Source organism: Zalophus californianus, chromosome 5 (assembly GCF_009762305.2).
Source record: "Zalophus californianus isolate mZalCal1 chromosome 5, mZalCal1.pri.v2, whole genome shotgun sequence".
Lineage (NCBI taxonomy): Eukaryota > Metazoa > Chordata > Mammalia > Carnivora > Otariidae > Zalophus > Zalophus californianus.
In genome coordinates this window covers 40,020,746-40,037,648 of record NC_045599.1, presented here as the reverse complement: position 1 = coordinate 40,037,648, position 16,903 = coordinate 40,020,746, and the positions used below count along the sequence as shown (strand labels likewise).

General features: G+C 41.5%; 1 long non-coding RNA gene across 2 annotated transcripts in view; it reads left to right on the top strand.

Annotated features, from left to right (window-relative positions):
• Nucleotides 1-16,903, top strand: part of LOC113929592 — a 28,869-nt gene that overhangs the window by 9,284 nt on the left and 2,682 nt on the right. For both annotated transcript variants that reach the window (XR_004820099.1, XR_004820100.1), the window contains exons 3-4: nucleotides 11,615-11,647; nucleotides 16,443-16,471. This is a non-coding gene — a long non-coding RNA (uncharacterized LOC113929592). The remainder of the gene's footprint in view (nucleotides 1-11,614; nucleotides 11,648-16,442; nucleotides 16,472-16,903) is intronic.

Sequence of the window (16,903 nt, the reverse complement as noted above, 5' to 3'; positions counted from 1 at the left end):
CCTGACCCAGCTTGTAAATCTTATCTTACCGTTTAACTTGCTGTTTTCTCAACATTTCTGGCTGCATGTATCTTTTGCCCCAGGCAGGCCAGGTTTTAGACATGTCCATCTGTCTCCCCAGATCAACTTAATTTAAGTGGGTACATCCTCTTTGCTGCGAAAAAGAGGGTTTTTTTATTGATGTTTCAGGAAAATGGGAATGGAGTCACTTCCCCTAAGATAGAGTGCTGCATTTCTTTACTCAAAGCCCCTGGGAGAGAATAATTGATGAGCCAAGGTTTGCATTTCACCATATGTAACCAAAGGAGTCTATACTCAGTGTGTACTGTGCCTTTCAGTATGTAGTCAACAGAAAATATTTTTTTCCAGCTTTTTCTTTTGGAAAATATATTTGGTTGAAATAAAAAAGAGCTATTTAAGTGGCCTCTTTTAGTATTAATACTAGACCACAAATGAATCAATTTTCAATATGAAAACTGGTATTTTAAAAAGTCATTAGGTAAATGACTTTTACAAAATCACTAATTTTCAGCATTTACACCAAGGATGATCCATATATTGAAGCATATAAGAATTTTAAAAATCAGAAATACTGACTCTCAGGCCTAAAAGACTATTATAAAAATGAATAAGAGTTTCCGGCTAAAAGACTTCTTTCTACACATTGGTGTAGCATGTTCTATACGGTTATCTGGATCCTGCAGTAAACCTATCCTAGTGGTAAACTTGTTTTTGCCACGTTTGCTTACCTTGACTGTCTGATTAGTCTTCTCACCGTCCTTTTTATGGAGGCTATTTTCCTAAATGACTAATTTCAGGGAACTCTCTCCCATTCCAGAGAATGTACTCCTGATGCTCTTTACTGTACCATACTTGAGGTATTTCCTTTTAGCAAGGATGGGCGGAGAATCACATCAGTGCGCAAGCAGTCAGATTTGTGAGAGGCGGGGATGGCAAAGGCAGGGTCTGGTCTGTCTGTTTCGAAACTCCCCTACATAAGCAATCTCTATTGGGCATTTGAAATGTACTTCCTTGAAGAATAACTACATCATAAAATTGATCAACAATGAAAATTGGTACTGGACTCGGTACAGGGCAAAGAAAATCCCCCAGCCATTCAGCTCAACTGAGCCCTTCTGTCATGCAAGAGCTATGGAGCAGGACCTCAGGAGTCCAGCGGAGGAGACAGTATTTCATTTCCTACCTCTTCTAGCTCCTGCTTTACTCATTTCCTCTAAACTAAGTGTGCATTTTCTTTATTCAGTCTTTTACTGACTGACTTTATCATTTCGGGAGAGTCAACACATAAGAGGAAAGGAACTCTGAAGGAGAAGGAGCTTTTCCTTAATATTTAGGGCCCTGTTTATTCCAGAGCCTTAGAAAGTGAATTAAAGAAGTTTCTCCTGATGATACCAAACCCTGGGTTGATTTAAGCAAGATAAATAGTCACATATAAAACTTTCAAGCATCCCCATATTTAATATTAGTCCAGTCTTTGGGCAGAGGAGGGGATAATAGATGCCTATAAAGGCACCTCCTGATTAAACATTTTGTGATTTCAGTGTAGTTAAAGTATATCCCTGAGTGCAACCAAGAGGTCTGGTAGAAATTCTTGGGGAAGTAGGAACTCAACTCGGGGCACAGCATTAAATCTAAATATTCCACTAGGGATTGACATGGGAATAGGGTTTACAATGCATCTCAAAGCTTAAGAAAACATGAGCTAGACTACAAGGGTCCAGAGAAGAGAAGAGAAAGGACAAGGAATACATGGTTATGTCATGATAGAAATTAAATGAATTATAAATGTCTGGATTCAGAGACATATTGTGAAATGTTACTTTTCTAAGAGGAAGAACAGAAGGAAATGAAGCTTAAACATGTTTTCAGTGTCAGCTTCTCAGGGTTTCTCCTTGATGCCGGAAGCCTATTCAGGGCAGCTCTATGAAGGGGACATTTGATTGGCCCATAAGGACTGCTGGGAGGGAGGGGCCCAGAGCACTGTTATAAATTACCTCCAGGGAGAACCCTTAACTCCAGCCTCTAGTGCAAGTGATGCTTCAAGTGGTTCAGCTGTGAAGGCTGAGAGGAAAAAAGATAACCAATAACAGCAACTGATTTTAGGGATTCAGCTTGAATTTTTGGTGTATATTGATTGTTTTGTTTTACATCTCACTTTCCTGACAAATAGTAAGCCCTCCCTAAATTAATGAAGAAATAACTAGAAGGGGGTACCTGGCTGTCTCAATCGGTGAAGCATGTGACTCTTGATGTTGGGGTCATGAATTCAAGCCCCACAGTGGGTGTAGAGCTTTCTTAAGAAAGAAAGGAGGGAAGGAAGGAGAGAGGGAGGGAGGAAGGACTAGAAGACTCATTCCTTGAAGGAATACCAGGGACATAAGTGAGACGGGTGTAGAAATGAGTGTCCCATTGGACTCAAGTCTCACCCTCCATCCTGGTTTCTCAGATATGCTCTGGGCCCCACAGACAACACCCGACAGTGCTGGAGAGCTCCTAAATGGCTTTATGAGGCTTCTCCTTTCCTTGTTCTCCTAGGCCTACCTATACCAGATCCCCACCACAAAGGAAGGGCAGAAATAACAGAGTCAAAGGGTCTGACATAAAACCCAGCCTTCTGTTATACTCCTCTGATTCCATCCATGCTGAAACTAAGAGCCGAGGGAGAATGGAGAGTATGCACTGGAAGTACACAGAAAACTTTATTCCTGCTGCTTTCAAGTGAGTTGATTTGTTGCCCACACAAGGCTATGACCTACAGGAACTGTCCAGGAGTTGAGGCCCTTCAAAGGGACAATAGAGAAGAGACCCTGGAGAGTTCACTTCTTTGTGGGTGACAGAAGATAAAGTCCCTTTTCAGAATTTTTTTTTTTTTTACTGGCCTATAAAGACCCTTCTTAGACAGCTATTGGGGAATAAGAAAAAGCTGCATGAAATCATCCTTTTTTGACATCCTCTCAGTCCATGAAGCCAAAGTACAGGAAATTCTGGGAAATGAAAATGATCCTTCCCTTGCCCCTTCTTGTTCACTAAGATGCAGCACTATAGCCAGAGTGAAGTAGTCTGGGAGAATGCAGAATACTTTAGGATATAGAGTATGAATCTTCATTTCTCTGACATTCAGTTAATCCCTTCCCATCATTCTGACTGTTAAAGCATTTCCAAGGTTTTCATTGTAAAAGACTGTGTTCATTCTAAGGAGTTAAATTTAGCCCATCCCAGGAGGAAGGGGTAGAATTAGACAATCTCTAAATGTCCCTGTCTAACTTTGGAGATTCCGACTTGTCATGGCTACCCATGGTGCAGTGACGAAACCTGAATGAAAACCTGGCAGACAACGGCAACGGCAATAATGGGGTATCAGGCTCAGACTCGGACAGGATAATTTGCTTTCTTTTAATTGAGCAACAGAAAACCTGGACATGTATACCTTCTTAAAGTATTCTTAAGTATTGTTAAAGTATTCTTCTTAAAGTATTCACAGACTGGGTCTCTCATGCTAATAACCAGGGCAGGAAGACCCCTCCTAGATAGATCTGACAGACTTAGCAGAGGTTGCAAGAAGCAATCCCTTCCCCTGATGTCTCCTGACTGCATTTCTCTGCCATTAAGCATGGCTATAAAGTAGGTGAGAATCTCGAGGAACAAGGACATTACCTGAGGCACAGAATCCTGTTCTTTCTTGCCACTCTTCTCTACACGTCAGGGCTTGAGACAATGGGGAAAAATCCTTGGGAAATTATGGAGCACAATAGAAGATGCAATATGAAGCTTTATCCCTCTCAATTCTGCATTGCTGAATTTGCTGTCAAACTGTACCTATAAAAGCCCACCTCAATTCTTTGGTATTAAACAGAGCACACCACACAGTTTGCTGATTTATAACTTGATGATATTCTTCCAGAAGGCATCATTTATTAAAAAAATAATAAACATCTCAGCCTTGAAGGTCAAGTTTGGAGACACTTGGTTATGCTATTGGGAGGGAGAGACACTCAATATGCAATGGAAGGATCTTACATCTAATAAAGTCTAGAGAAAAGAAGTAGATGATTTCTAAACAGTCTTCCCTGGAGAAGGAGCTTATGATACTTGATTCTCAAGTAGAGTCCCAACACTAATGCTGTGAAAAACTTGAGAATTTTATAGAAACTTCTCACCACAAGAATAAAGCATATAGCTCATTTCCTGTGGGATGAAAGTGTCCCTTCCAAGAAAGGACACTAGGAATTTTGAGCACTTATAAGTGAGAGTTCTGCCTACTTAGGCAGCAACATGAAGCTCCCCGTCCAAGGCTATCTCTCATACTGAAGTATAAATCATGAAGACACCTCCCACAAAGCTCTGAAAGCGTAAGAGACAAGGAAGCACTGTCTCTCACACCTTGTCTTCACCCTTCAATACTTTGATTTGTGATATTAGGGCTGGGACTATGCAAATCCCATTGCTGCTTGACCAATCAGCCAATTCTGCAAATTCTGCCAACTGGGGAGTGCTAGAGGGAGACTAGGAGATTGTAGGAGAGAGAAGGGACTTGTTCTTTTCCATTTGCATCCTGTGTACTTGAGGTTCTTGTGAGCATCACTCCAGCAACCCTGGGAGGAAGAGAAGAGGAAGGGGGAAGGAGAAGGGTAGAAAGAATCAGAGGAGAAAGAGGGGGAGGAAAAAGAAAACTTACAGAGATAAATTCCAGACATCATGTTCTTTCCCCTAAATCCTCCTGTGCATATTTTCTAAAAATAAGGACAATTTCTTTCCTAACAAGAGTTCAATTATCAAAATCAGGGAATTAACATTAATATAATTATTTCTAATCTATATACCTCATTCAGATATTGCCAGTTATTCCATTAATGTCTTTTATGGCAATTGTTTTATTTTGTTTTGGTTCCCCAGGACCCAGTCCAAGATTCCACAGCATTTAGTAATTATCATGTCTCCCGTCTTCTTTAATCTAGAAGGTTTTCTCAGTTCTGTTACCTTGTCTATTACCTTGACATTTTTGAAGAGTGCAAGTCAGTTATTTTGTAGAATATCTCTCAGTTTGGGTTTGTCTGCTGTTTCTTCATGGATTAGAATTGCTACGTAATGTATTTGAGCAGAAATACCATCAAAAGTGATGCTGCATTCTTTTCAGTGAGTCATGTTAAAGAGTCACATGATTTCTATTTGTCCCCCTCTTGGGACTTTTAACTGTAATCACTTGATTAAAGAGATGCGAACCAGCTTAGCTTTCTTCACTGCAAAGTTACTATTTTGCCTTTTGTAATTAATAGGGATCTTGTGGGGAGATAGTTGGAGACTCTGTAAATATCCTCTTCCTCATCAAACTTGCACTTATTAGTTTTAGGATCCATTGATGGTTCATGCCTAAACATATTGTTATGATGTTTGCTAAATGGCAATTTGCCAAATGATGGATCAATCATTCTCTGTATAGTTATCAGTTGGCATTCTACTACAAGAAAGAGCTTTCCCTTACTTCCCTATTATTCCACTTTATTTATTTGTTTATAATAGTACGGAGTCATGGATTCTAATTTTATTGCATGGATTATATTCCATTACTACTATTATTGTTCACTTTTATGCTCCAACTTTCCCATATTGTGCTAATGGCAGCCCTTTCAAATTGTCTCCTTTGACTTTTGAAGTGTCCCATGATTCTTTGAGTACTTCTTTATTTTCTGGGATGGCAAGATGTTCCAGCTCATTTTGTACTTTACTGCCCCAGCCCCAGAATCAGCCACTTCCCCAAGGACCCCTGGCTTTTTTTCTTTTAATGATATTTAGAAATCATGATTTGGATACTGGTGTGTTATTGCTGCTAGGCCCTCTCCACCCCTCCACCCCCCACATCTCATTATCAATTGCATTCACACAAGCAATCTATGAGAGTGTCTGTTTCACCACAACCTCATCAACAGAAGTTGTTTTTATAATAATCTGATTTCATAAGATAGTTTCCAATGGTGTGTTCTGGTCATAAAGGCCAGACTCCCAAAGATCTAGGAAGGGGCAATGGTCATTATGCCACTTAAAAGTGTATGCCTTGGGGGCACCTGGCTGTCCCGGTCTGTGGAGCATGTGCCTCTTGATCTTGGGGTTATGAATTCGAGCCCCACGTTGGATGTAGAGATTACTTAAAAATAAAAATCTTAAAAAAAAAAAGTGTATGCTCTGCCCCAGCCTGGAGGCACAGGGTGGTTACATGTCACCAAAGGACTCCTCTCGTTGTAGCTGTCTATGACTGAAGTTCTGCCTGTAGCTTTCAGTACAAGACAGGGTAGGTAATCTCTTCCCCAGTAATCTCTGTCTACCTATCCCCTTGTATATGGGAGACATGAGAAGGGCCAACGTAAATCAGAGCACAAATTACAGGAGGTTTATGAAGCCCTGTCTGAAAGGCTTTCCCTGATATTAGACTTGGATTATTAAGACTCCTGCTGATTCTGGAGTCCTCAGGAATACCTCAGTGAAAAAAAAAAATCCTCTCTTTTGGCTATAAAGGCAACACATAAAAAACAAAGACAATTGAGAGTAGAAAGAAATATTGGGAAGGTGAGTACATGACATAAAGCAAAGGGTTGTATTACCCCTTTTTGCCCTCAGTGCTAAGATTTTGGCCAGAGTACAGTGACTGAAAGGAGAAATAGAATAAGACAGTTAGCACGAGGGGCGCCTGGGTGGCTCAGTCAGTTAAGCGTCTGCCTTCAGCTCAGGTCATGATTCCAGGGTCCTGGGATGGAGCCCAGCATTGGGCTCCCTGCTCAGTGGGAAGCCTGCTTCTCCCTCAGCTACTCCCCCTGCTTGTGCTCTCTCCCTTCCCCACCTCTCTCAAGTAAATAAATAAAATAAAATAAAATCTTTTAAAAAAGACAGCATGAAGCTATATTCCACTTGATTCTGCCGTGGCAAATTTGTTCACCAGAGTATATGTGTGAAAACCAATCCCAGACTGTTTAGTGGCGTAGGACACAGGATAGATCCATGACTGCTCCATGGTTCATATGAGGTCCTGCCAGAAGGCATGACTGAAAAGATCTTGGTCTTTATGGTTAGACTGAACAAGTTCTGGAGATCATCCTGGGGCAGGGTGATATTCAATATTTTATTGATGAATTTCTAATCAAGGCAAGACGGGAGGAAGAGTTAAGCAAGATGTGTTTCAGTGAAGAAGTCTTTTCACTGGAGAAGGAAAGGTACATTTCTGGTTTCCAATTGCAGCTGCCATGCACAGCCAGAAAGACTAAGGGTCTTCCAGGGACCTTGATAACAGCTATGGAGTCACTTCTCTATTGAGCAGTGAAGGTGGAGGGGAGATGTGCTACTACAGGACACTAGGAATGCTGGTGGCTCTTCACTCCAATATGTCTTGGAAGAAAAGAAGAGAAATAGCATCAGGAATCCTCTCCAAGACCAAGCTCTGGACTAAAAAATTGTCATCATGTACTTGGAATTTTCAATCTCAACCATCTTCTCATCCACCATTTTATACATGAATCTGTCTGACCTGAGAATAGGGAGCAGAATGGAGGAAGGGATGGAAGAGAATTGAGGACATTGGATGAACCAAACAGTTGTTTGGTGCTGTATTAGCTAAAGCTTAGATTAAAGAAATCTGGGGAGCCCAGGAGATGTTTGTAGCCAAGTATGAAGCTCTTTTTTCTTGGTCTCATATCACTTGCTCCTAAAATCCTGATTATAGAGACTTACCCAGGTTGATCTGAGGAACTGAGGCTCAGAAACTAATACTCATTCCAACTTTTGGTCAAGAGATAACAAAGATTGTCATGATGACCTACAAAAGGCCAGGCCTTTGACTTAGTCTAATTTAGGTCACAGGGGCCAGTTAGACATAAAATATTCTCCTGGCATTATATCCCATACTGAGGTCTGGGAAATGAAGACTTCTTCAGGGAAGATATAGGAAACAAACCTACACTTGTTCTACAATATCTCTGTACCGATCTCTGCATAAAGTCAGACCCAGGTCATTTTCCAGAAAATTCTGGGAAATTAGGGCATTACATGACATAAAACACTTTGCTCTTTCTCTTTGACATCTTCATGCTATTATGTCTAAGGGCCAAATTAAAAGTGGTTGGAAAATGGAGAAAATATTGGGAGCCTCATTACCTCTGATTCACAGTAGGTGTTTTAATCCAAAGTAATTAAGTATTAAAACCAGATAGTCACTAGTCATTCCACTGTATCAAAAGAAAGAATAAAGTTCTACTCTCAATTATGAAGGCTAGACAAATCTTAAGAATTACAGAGGAGGACTCCTGGGTGGCTCAGTTGGCTCAGCGACTGCCTTCAGCTTAGGTCATGATCCTGGGGTCCTGGGATCGAGTCCTACATCGGGATCCCTGCTCAGTGGGGAGCCTCCTTCTCCCTCTCCCTCTGCTGCCCCCCCTGCTTGTGCGCCCTCTCTCTCTCAAATAAATAAATAAAATCTTAAAAAAAGTTACAGAGGAATTTGTATGAAGTTCAATATGCCACATCTCCTTTTGCTCTTGTATTTAAAAATTGTCCCATGTTACAAAGGCCAATTACAGCTTGCTGGGAATCTAGCAAAAATAATCACGAAGCAGTGTGATCTATTCCTCTTGTCTGGGTCTCCAGTTACTCAGTGACTATGGATAAAATAAAGAAGGCTTGGAAATTGAGCTGTTTGGAGATGTAGAAAGAAGGGACATTTTTCTCACTCAGTTTTAATTTTCTCCCACTATAATGACTTTTAAAGTCTCATCTCAGATGATACAGTAGCCTGAAATTCACTATTCGTGGCGTTCTAATGCATAACCCTTTCACAAGATATGAGGATGGTCTAACAGTAATACAGTCTTGATTCTACCACTGATCCTCTGCTCTCATATTGAAGGCCAAACACCCAAAACTTGGGGAAAGGGTCTGGCCCAACTTTCCATAGTATTAATGTAAAATCTAAATCTACCTAGAATTGGGATGATGTAAGTGACCCCTCAGGGGTTCTCGGAGGTGTAAAACCCATGGACTGTCTGTAATGCCCACAAGTGTGGCTATCAGAACTCTATAGGAAACTGGGGCTGCATTTGTGGAAGGCTTCCTAAGAGGACCTTCCATTGGAAGGGGCGCTAGAGAAGTAGGGGCCACAGAACTTAGAGTTCTATGGAACAGGAGAGGCATGATGTTCTTTCTCCTGGCTTGGTTTCTTACAGTGACTCTGGGCTATGAAGGCCTCTGCCAGACCACACTAGACAAATCAAGGGAAACTCATGAAGCAAAAATCCTTCTTTTCTTCCTGTGCCTTCAAGAAATTCTTTTTTATGAAGACAAACAGTGAAAATAATAGGTGGTTTGGGCATGAGCAACTTCTCTGAGTAAAAATCTGTGTTTTTCTACCCCTGTCCTACCACACTGTGTTATGGAGGTGAGGAAGCATGAAAACTCAGACAAATGATGGGGACATAGCATGATGCTGCACTTTGTGTCTGTAGCTCACTCTCAATTTACCTGACTGCAAGGAGGATATTAGGGGTTGGAGATGAAACCTAAAAATAGCTGCTTGTTGTATAACCAAGAGATCCTGAACCCTGACTTGCCTGGGTGAATGAATGAGCCCTGACATACTCACACTGAAAGGTAGGTCACATTCCTGCCAAATACACTCCCTAAGCCCTCCACATCTTCTGTTTCAATATTTCTCTCTAAGTCACCAAAAGGATTAGTATGTGAGCTCAAGAATCAGTGTAGCAGCTTCTGGTCTTCCCTTCTCACAACTAGGTTTTCCTTGGTGTCACTAAACACGCAGACCCTGCTGCTTCTAGATGCTTCTAACATGTGGTCTGCTATGCTTCCCACCGCTTTGCATAAGGCCATGTCTCCTCCATGGAGTGGTAGTGTACCAGTTCACCCTGCCCACCGATGCCCACCATCCTTGTCAGGCAGACATGCTTAACAGTTCCTTTCAAAGTAGGGAGGGTTCACTCGCACCTCTGCCTTATGCTCTTTGAGGGAAAGAGAAAGCTCTTTTTCTCTCCATGTAAAGCTCTTTCAGTGAGGTTAGAATAATTTTCTCTGCCTCCTTTAGAAGAGTTGGCAAAGCAAGACTAGTTGGGCCCCAGTGCGCGGAAGTGTTGAGTAGGATGGATCTTTCAGTTTCCACACAAAATACAGAAGACCTGACACCACCCTCCTCCAACCCTAACCCACCCCAACCCCCAGTGTGGTGAGGTCCAGGCTGATGTAAGGCCCAGGGCTATGTTCCACCTGGAAACATTGTTTTCACCCATTCTCCTTTTTTATCCTATACTTTCTGTTATTTATCTCTCTGCCATAAATATAGTTATAAAATGGGAGGATTTTGTGAGAGATGAAGACATTGCATGAAATGAGAACCCCGAAATTTAACTTTGCCAGAAGGAGGCAGTGGGCAGACACAAGACATCTCGAAGATTTCCTTAAAAGGTTTTGTTGTCCTTGGCATGTTGTGACCCAGTTGATGAAGTTAAAAAATCATCTGATAAGACCTAGAGAGGTTAGGGGAAAGGGTATGACATTCCATTTCTTTGACTTTAGTATCAGACCACTGTGCCCTTAACATCCTGTGTGAAGTTTCTGCCCGGGACAAAAGAAGAGATTAATATTCATTTCATCTGTTGATTCAGGTGGTACAGGACTGGCTAGTATGACCTACAAAAGATCGACCAGAAGCATAGTTTATTCAGGGTCATAAAGATTAATCCTGTGCATAAATTTGTATCTCAAGGCTTAAAGTTCACATGAGACTGTATAAGTAAAACCACTCTTGTCGTCTCATTTCTGTTCTCCCTATAAATATCTAGCTTTTCAAATGCTCTTTGGGCCAGTTTTAGCATCTTATAGGTCCTCTGATTAATTAGCTAATTAAAATAAAATCATTGATGTGTACATTTTACATTTGCCTGAGGGTCCCAATTTTATCATTTTGAAAACTAGACATCAACAAGAGTTAAGAGATTTACAGATTCATTTGAGAGATGGTTTGGGTTTCGTTAAAGACTGAGAAGTTTATTATAAGGAGAAACAGATGCCGAGAAAAGTGAAGGAATTTGGAATTAAGATAAAAGAAAAGAGGCTTAAAAGAGTTAAAAGTAGGAAAGTGGCTTTCCCAAAATTGAGCTCTCCCTCTCTGGGTTTGACCTAGCCTCCCTCCAACATCCCTATGCTAGAATCAAGTCCACTTGGTCCATAATGGGAGTCTCTGGCTCTTCAGCTTTGAAAGGCCCCTTAGCTTGTACCAGGGGCTAGAACTAGGGGCCTGTTAAGCAGGAGTGCCTCAGGAGGAGGCAGTGGGCAGACACAGACATCTCGAAGATTTCCTCACAAGGTTTTGTTGTCCTCGGTGTGGGAGTGCGGGGAACCCACAGAACTCAAATTCCTTCACTGTGCATTTTTCTAACATGGAAGTGTTAGCAAGCTCCAGGCTCCCAATTTCACACTTCAGATCAACTGTAAGAAACAAATCGAATAGTAATAAAATGTAAATATTTAAAGAAAGTTGGCTCATAAATATGAGACAGACCAGGCAGTCTGTAAACTCCACTTATAGACAACCCTTTTCTCTTTTCAGTGCCTCTGCCCCTAGCATACCTGCCAGATGAAAGTAAGTCCTGTTTGAGGTATCTAAAAGATAATTTGGGAGGGTTGGAGGTGGGAGGGAACATTTTCTAAAATTTGAGATCTGTGGGCAAATGTTTGGGGCTATAAAGGCTTTCATAAGAAATGTTCAGCTGTGGGGTTGGGTATAACAGAAGAGCTAGAACTCACAGAGACCTGTCTACATGCCAGTCATGTGCTAAGGTTTTTATAAACATAATTCATTTAGATCTTCATTTAGTAGGCAAAGGCGATTTCTACCCTGGCTTCATAGAGGAGGACATTGAGGCTGAGGGAGGATATGGTTACAGGGTCTCACGGTTAGAAGGTGGCAGGCTTGGGACTGTAACCCCGGAAGAAGCCAAACTAGTTGTGGAAGAGAATATGGTTTAGATGTTCAGGAGGCTCAGAGGAGAGGAAGGCCATTTCTTTTCTAAGTTTTTATTTATTTTTTTTATCAGAGAAAGAGAGAATGCGGGCACGCACAAGCAAGGGGAGCGGCAGGTAGAGGGAGAAGCGGGCTCCCTGCTGAGCAAGGAGCCAGATGCGGGACTCGATCCCTGAGCCAAAGGCAGATGTTTTTTTTTTTTTTTTTTTAAGATTTTATTTATTTGAGAGAGAGAGTGAGAGATAGAGAGCACGAGAGGGAAGAGGGTCAGAGGGAGAAGCAGTCTCCCTGCTGAGCAGGGAGTCCGATGCGGGACCCGATCCCAGGACTCCAGGATCATGACCTGAGCCGAAGGCAGTCGCTTAACCAACTGAGCCACTCAGGCGCCCAAAAGGCAGATGTTTAAACGTTTAACCGACTGAGCCACCCAGGCATCAGAGGAAGGCCATTTCTTTCTTTCTCTTTCTTTCTTTCTTTCTTTCTTTCTTTCTTTCTTTCTTTCTTTCTTTCTTTCTTTCTTTCTTTCTTTCTTTCTTTCTTTCTTTCTTTTTCTTTCTTTTTTTATTCAGATTTCTTTTTTTTTAAAATTAACATATAAGGTATTATTTGTATCAGGGGTACAGGTTTGTGATTCATCAGTCTTACACAACTCACAGCGCTCACCATAGCACATACCCTCCCCAATGTCCATAACCCAGCCACCCCATCCTTCCCACTCCCCCTCCACTCCAGCAACCCTCAGTTTGTTTCCTGAGATTAAGAGTCTCTTATGGTTTGTTTTCCTCTCTGGTTTTGTCTTGTTTCATTTTCTCCTCCCTTCCCCTATGATCCTCTGTCTTGTTTTTCAATGTCCTCATATTGGTGAGATCATATGATAATTGTCTTTCTCTGATTGACTTAGCATAAGTTGCTTAGCATAATACCCTCTAGTTCCATCCACATTGTTGCAAATGGCAAGATTTCAAATTTTTTGATGGCTGAGTAGTATTCCATTGCATGTATATACCACATCTTCTTTATCCATTCATCTGTTGATGGACATCCAGGCTCTTTCCATAGTTTGGCCATTGTGGTGGACATTGCTGCTCTAAACACTGGGGTGCAGGTACCCCTTCAGATCACTACATTTGTATCTTTGGGGTAAATACCCAGTAGTGCAATTGCTGGGTTGCAGGGTAGCTCTGTTTTCAGCTTTTTGAGGAACCTCCATACTGTTTTCCAGAGTGGCTGCACCAGCTTGCATTCCCATCAACAGTGTAGGAGGGTTCTCCGGGAAGGCCGTTTCTTGATGGCAATCCACTTCTCCAGATCTGGGGGATTTTCTGAATCAAAATTATGGTATTCTTCCAGGCCTCATCTGCCCTTCTCAGCCAAGTTGCTTCTATTGCCATGAGCTCATCAGTGACTTGTCCAGCACATGGACTGGTGGTTAATGCCTAATTCTCCAGAGCACTAGACCTGGGGAGGGAGGGAGGAAAGGCCCCTGAAAGTGGGGCACTTAGAACCCTTCATGTTTCCCCACACTTTCCCAGAGTCAGAGTGCTGAGGCCTTTCCTCCCTATAGAAGGGACCAGCGTGACCTCTGAAATGGAAGAGTTGGCTGTCTACTTAGAAACGATCTTGCTATCTCCCTCTCCTTCAGCTCCAGCATCCAATCAACCAACAAGTCCTCACAGTGCCACCTCTCAAATGTATTCATTCAAAATAGTTTAATTTTTTCTATATCCACTGATACTACCTCATATAACCAATATCACCTCCAGCCTAGATGTCCACAGCACCCTACTGGCATCCACTTTTACCCACTACCAATTCCTTCCCCATAATACTTTAAACCGAATTTAAAATCTTCAATGGCTCTTCACTACATTTACAAAAGAACTCCAATTACCTGAGAGTGGGCTACAAGGTGCTGCATAATTTGGTTCCTGCCCACCTTCCCAACTTCCCTTCTTGCCACTTTCTACCACACTCACCATTTCCAGCTATACTGACCATCAAAAGTATTTCTTATTCCTGACTTTCTCTCTCCTCAGAGCTCATCCTTCCATGTGAACCTCTCTTTACTCAGCTCCTACATAACTGCCATAATCCATACTTCATTTCTCAGTTTAAATGCCGCCTCCATAGTGAGTCATGCCCATTCTCCCCACCCCCATTCCTTATCTTCCTCTCTGGTTCATTGCTTCATAGCACTTGTGAAAATTTGCTATTTTTAAAAAAGATTTTATTTACTTATTTTGAGAGAGAGAGAGAGTGTGTGTGCCAATGAGTGGGGGGAAGGTCAGAGGGAGAGAGAGAATCTCAAGTAGACTACACACTGAGTGCAGAGCCAGAGGTGGGAGTTGATCCCAGGACCCTGAGATCATGACCTGAGCAAAATCAAAAGTTGGATGTTTAATCGCCTGAACCACTCAGGAACCCCATGAAAATTTCCTATTATTTTAGTGGTTTGATTTCTTGTTCTTTGGCTGTCCCACCCGCTAGACTGTAAGCTCCATCATGACAGTTCACTCTGGGATGCATGTGCTTTTTGTGTTACGTAGCTTATGTTCTCCCCTCTCAGTGCTGTGTGTAATAAGATGTTTTGAGTTACTAGGCACTATAAGAATTACGGAAATTATGGTGCCTCCCATAGACAACTAAAAGTAAAAAGTATGCTAAAATTAAAATGAAACTTGCATATATTCTGAAATCAAACCAGCTTATTTGTAGATTTTCTGATTGCAAAATCTTGGAAAAGGCCACTGAAATGGAAGTTTTCTCATTTCTTTGGTGTCCCTGATTTGCTGGTAACCTAAGTCCATGTGTTGTCTGCCAGTGGGTAATATACAACTGCCCTGGACCTGAAGGGGAAAAACTACCTCACGTTTCAATATCAGAGCAAAAGGTTTGTATTATCATGTAAATCTTACTTAATAAATCTGTACTGGAACAGTGGTCGCTGTTAGCATTACACCTCTTTTTCTACTGTAGAAACAGTTAATCTTTTGGCCTCCCATCATTCCTTCTCATCCCACACAGCCTGTCAGCTCCTTAGCTATTGACAAACTCTAACTCTTCAAATAAATTAACAGAAAAAAACATGATGGAAAGAAGTTGTGTGCTTATGTGTGTGAGTGGTTGGGGGGAAGGAGGCAAATTCTTTCAACAAACACCTAAGTGCCCATAATATGCACAAATACTGTGCTAGGTACCAACATTAAATAAAATGTGAGTAACTTGCAAGTTCTTGCACATTTCAGCACCTGTGTACATTTCCTTTCTTCTGAAACCAACTGCCCCTACCCTACCCTATTATCTCACCGGTAATATCTTCCTTGGCTCCTAAACTCGGTTATATCTTCCCTTTATATGCTATCAGAACTTCTGATGGTTCTCTGTTGTAGCCTTCAACATAATTTAATTACGTGTAATTATGTAATCTGTCATTCCTTTTAGATTATTAGCTCCATGGAGAGCGTGTTCATGTTGTCTTAGTCACAGCTATATCTGTAGCACCTAGGACAGCACACAGTAGCAGCTGGCAATAAATATTTGTTAGGTTGGCATAGCAATAAATGAATGAATGAACAGTATATTCCTGACCTCAAAGTGCTTACAGTCAAATAGGAAAGAAAGACAAAGAAAAAACTATTTGCCATTCAACATCATGAGGGCAGCAATAAAGATGTGACAGGGGACAATGGGAACATCACTTCTAATCCTAATCCTGGTATGGTTGTTGAAGACTCCCCAAAGGAGGTGATGGAGAAATCATTAAGATTGAAGAATTGGGGCAGAGAACAGGGTGAGCAAAGGCCAGTGTGTCCACCTACTATGCAGGCAGTCATTCATAAGATGGTTGGCTTTGGGTGTATGGAGTTCAGGGGAGGGTTCTAATATTTTTGCTTACTGGTAGTATTTTTTTTAAGATTATTTTCTTTTAAGTAATCTCTACACCCAGACTTACAACCCCAAGATCAAGAGTCACATGCTCGGGCGCCTGGATGGCTCAGTCGGTTAAGCGACTGCCTTCGGCTCAGGTCATGATCCTGGAGTCCGGGGATCGAGTCCTGCATCGGGCTCCCTGCTTGGCGGGGAGTTTGCTTCTCTCTCTGACCTTCTTCCTTCTCATGCTCTCTCTCTACCATTCTATCTCTCTCTCTCAATAAATGAATAATAATAAAAAAAAAAAGAGTCACATGCCCTACCGACTGAGCTAGCCAGGTGCCCCATTACTGGTAGTATTGATAAAGGATATGCAGTGAGGTCCAAATGATGTGTTTTTTTCTTAACGAACTCATAAAGATCCTGACAGCTTACATTTAATGTTCTCTGTAAATACATAATATGTCAATAACCTCTTACAGAGTAGACAAAGAATAAACATTCACTTCTGACTGGGACTTCTCCCTTTTTGTCCCCTTTTTAGGGAAATCAAGACATTGGCCTATCTCTGAGGTAAACATCTGTAGAAATCCTCATGGTCTGCTGAAAGCCGGTCTGCAGTCATAACAAGTTCTTAGAATAACCTTGAGTGATTTGAGTGTTTTGGAAACATCCAGAATAATATGCTATGCATAACCATAGTTATTTAAAATGATATTTATAATGGTGTGAGCTACATATTATCTATTGTTTATTATATGCCAGGTACTTGTTAGCTTTTTGCAACAATAACTTGGATCTTCAGAACAATCCAATGAAGTAGGTACTCCTAGCATGTCATATAATGAAGGAACTGAGGCATACAGAAATTAAACAGCTTGCCCAAGGTCATTCAGAAAACAAATGGTGAAGCATGAACTCATTCCAAAAAGTCTGTCTTCAGAGCCTACACTTTGCAGCTTCCTCCCATTATGCTGTGGTTTCTCCTGAAAATTTAATGCCGCT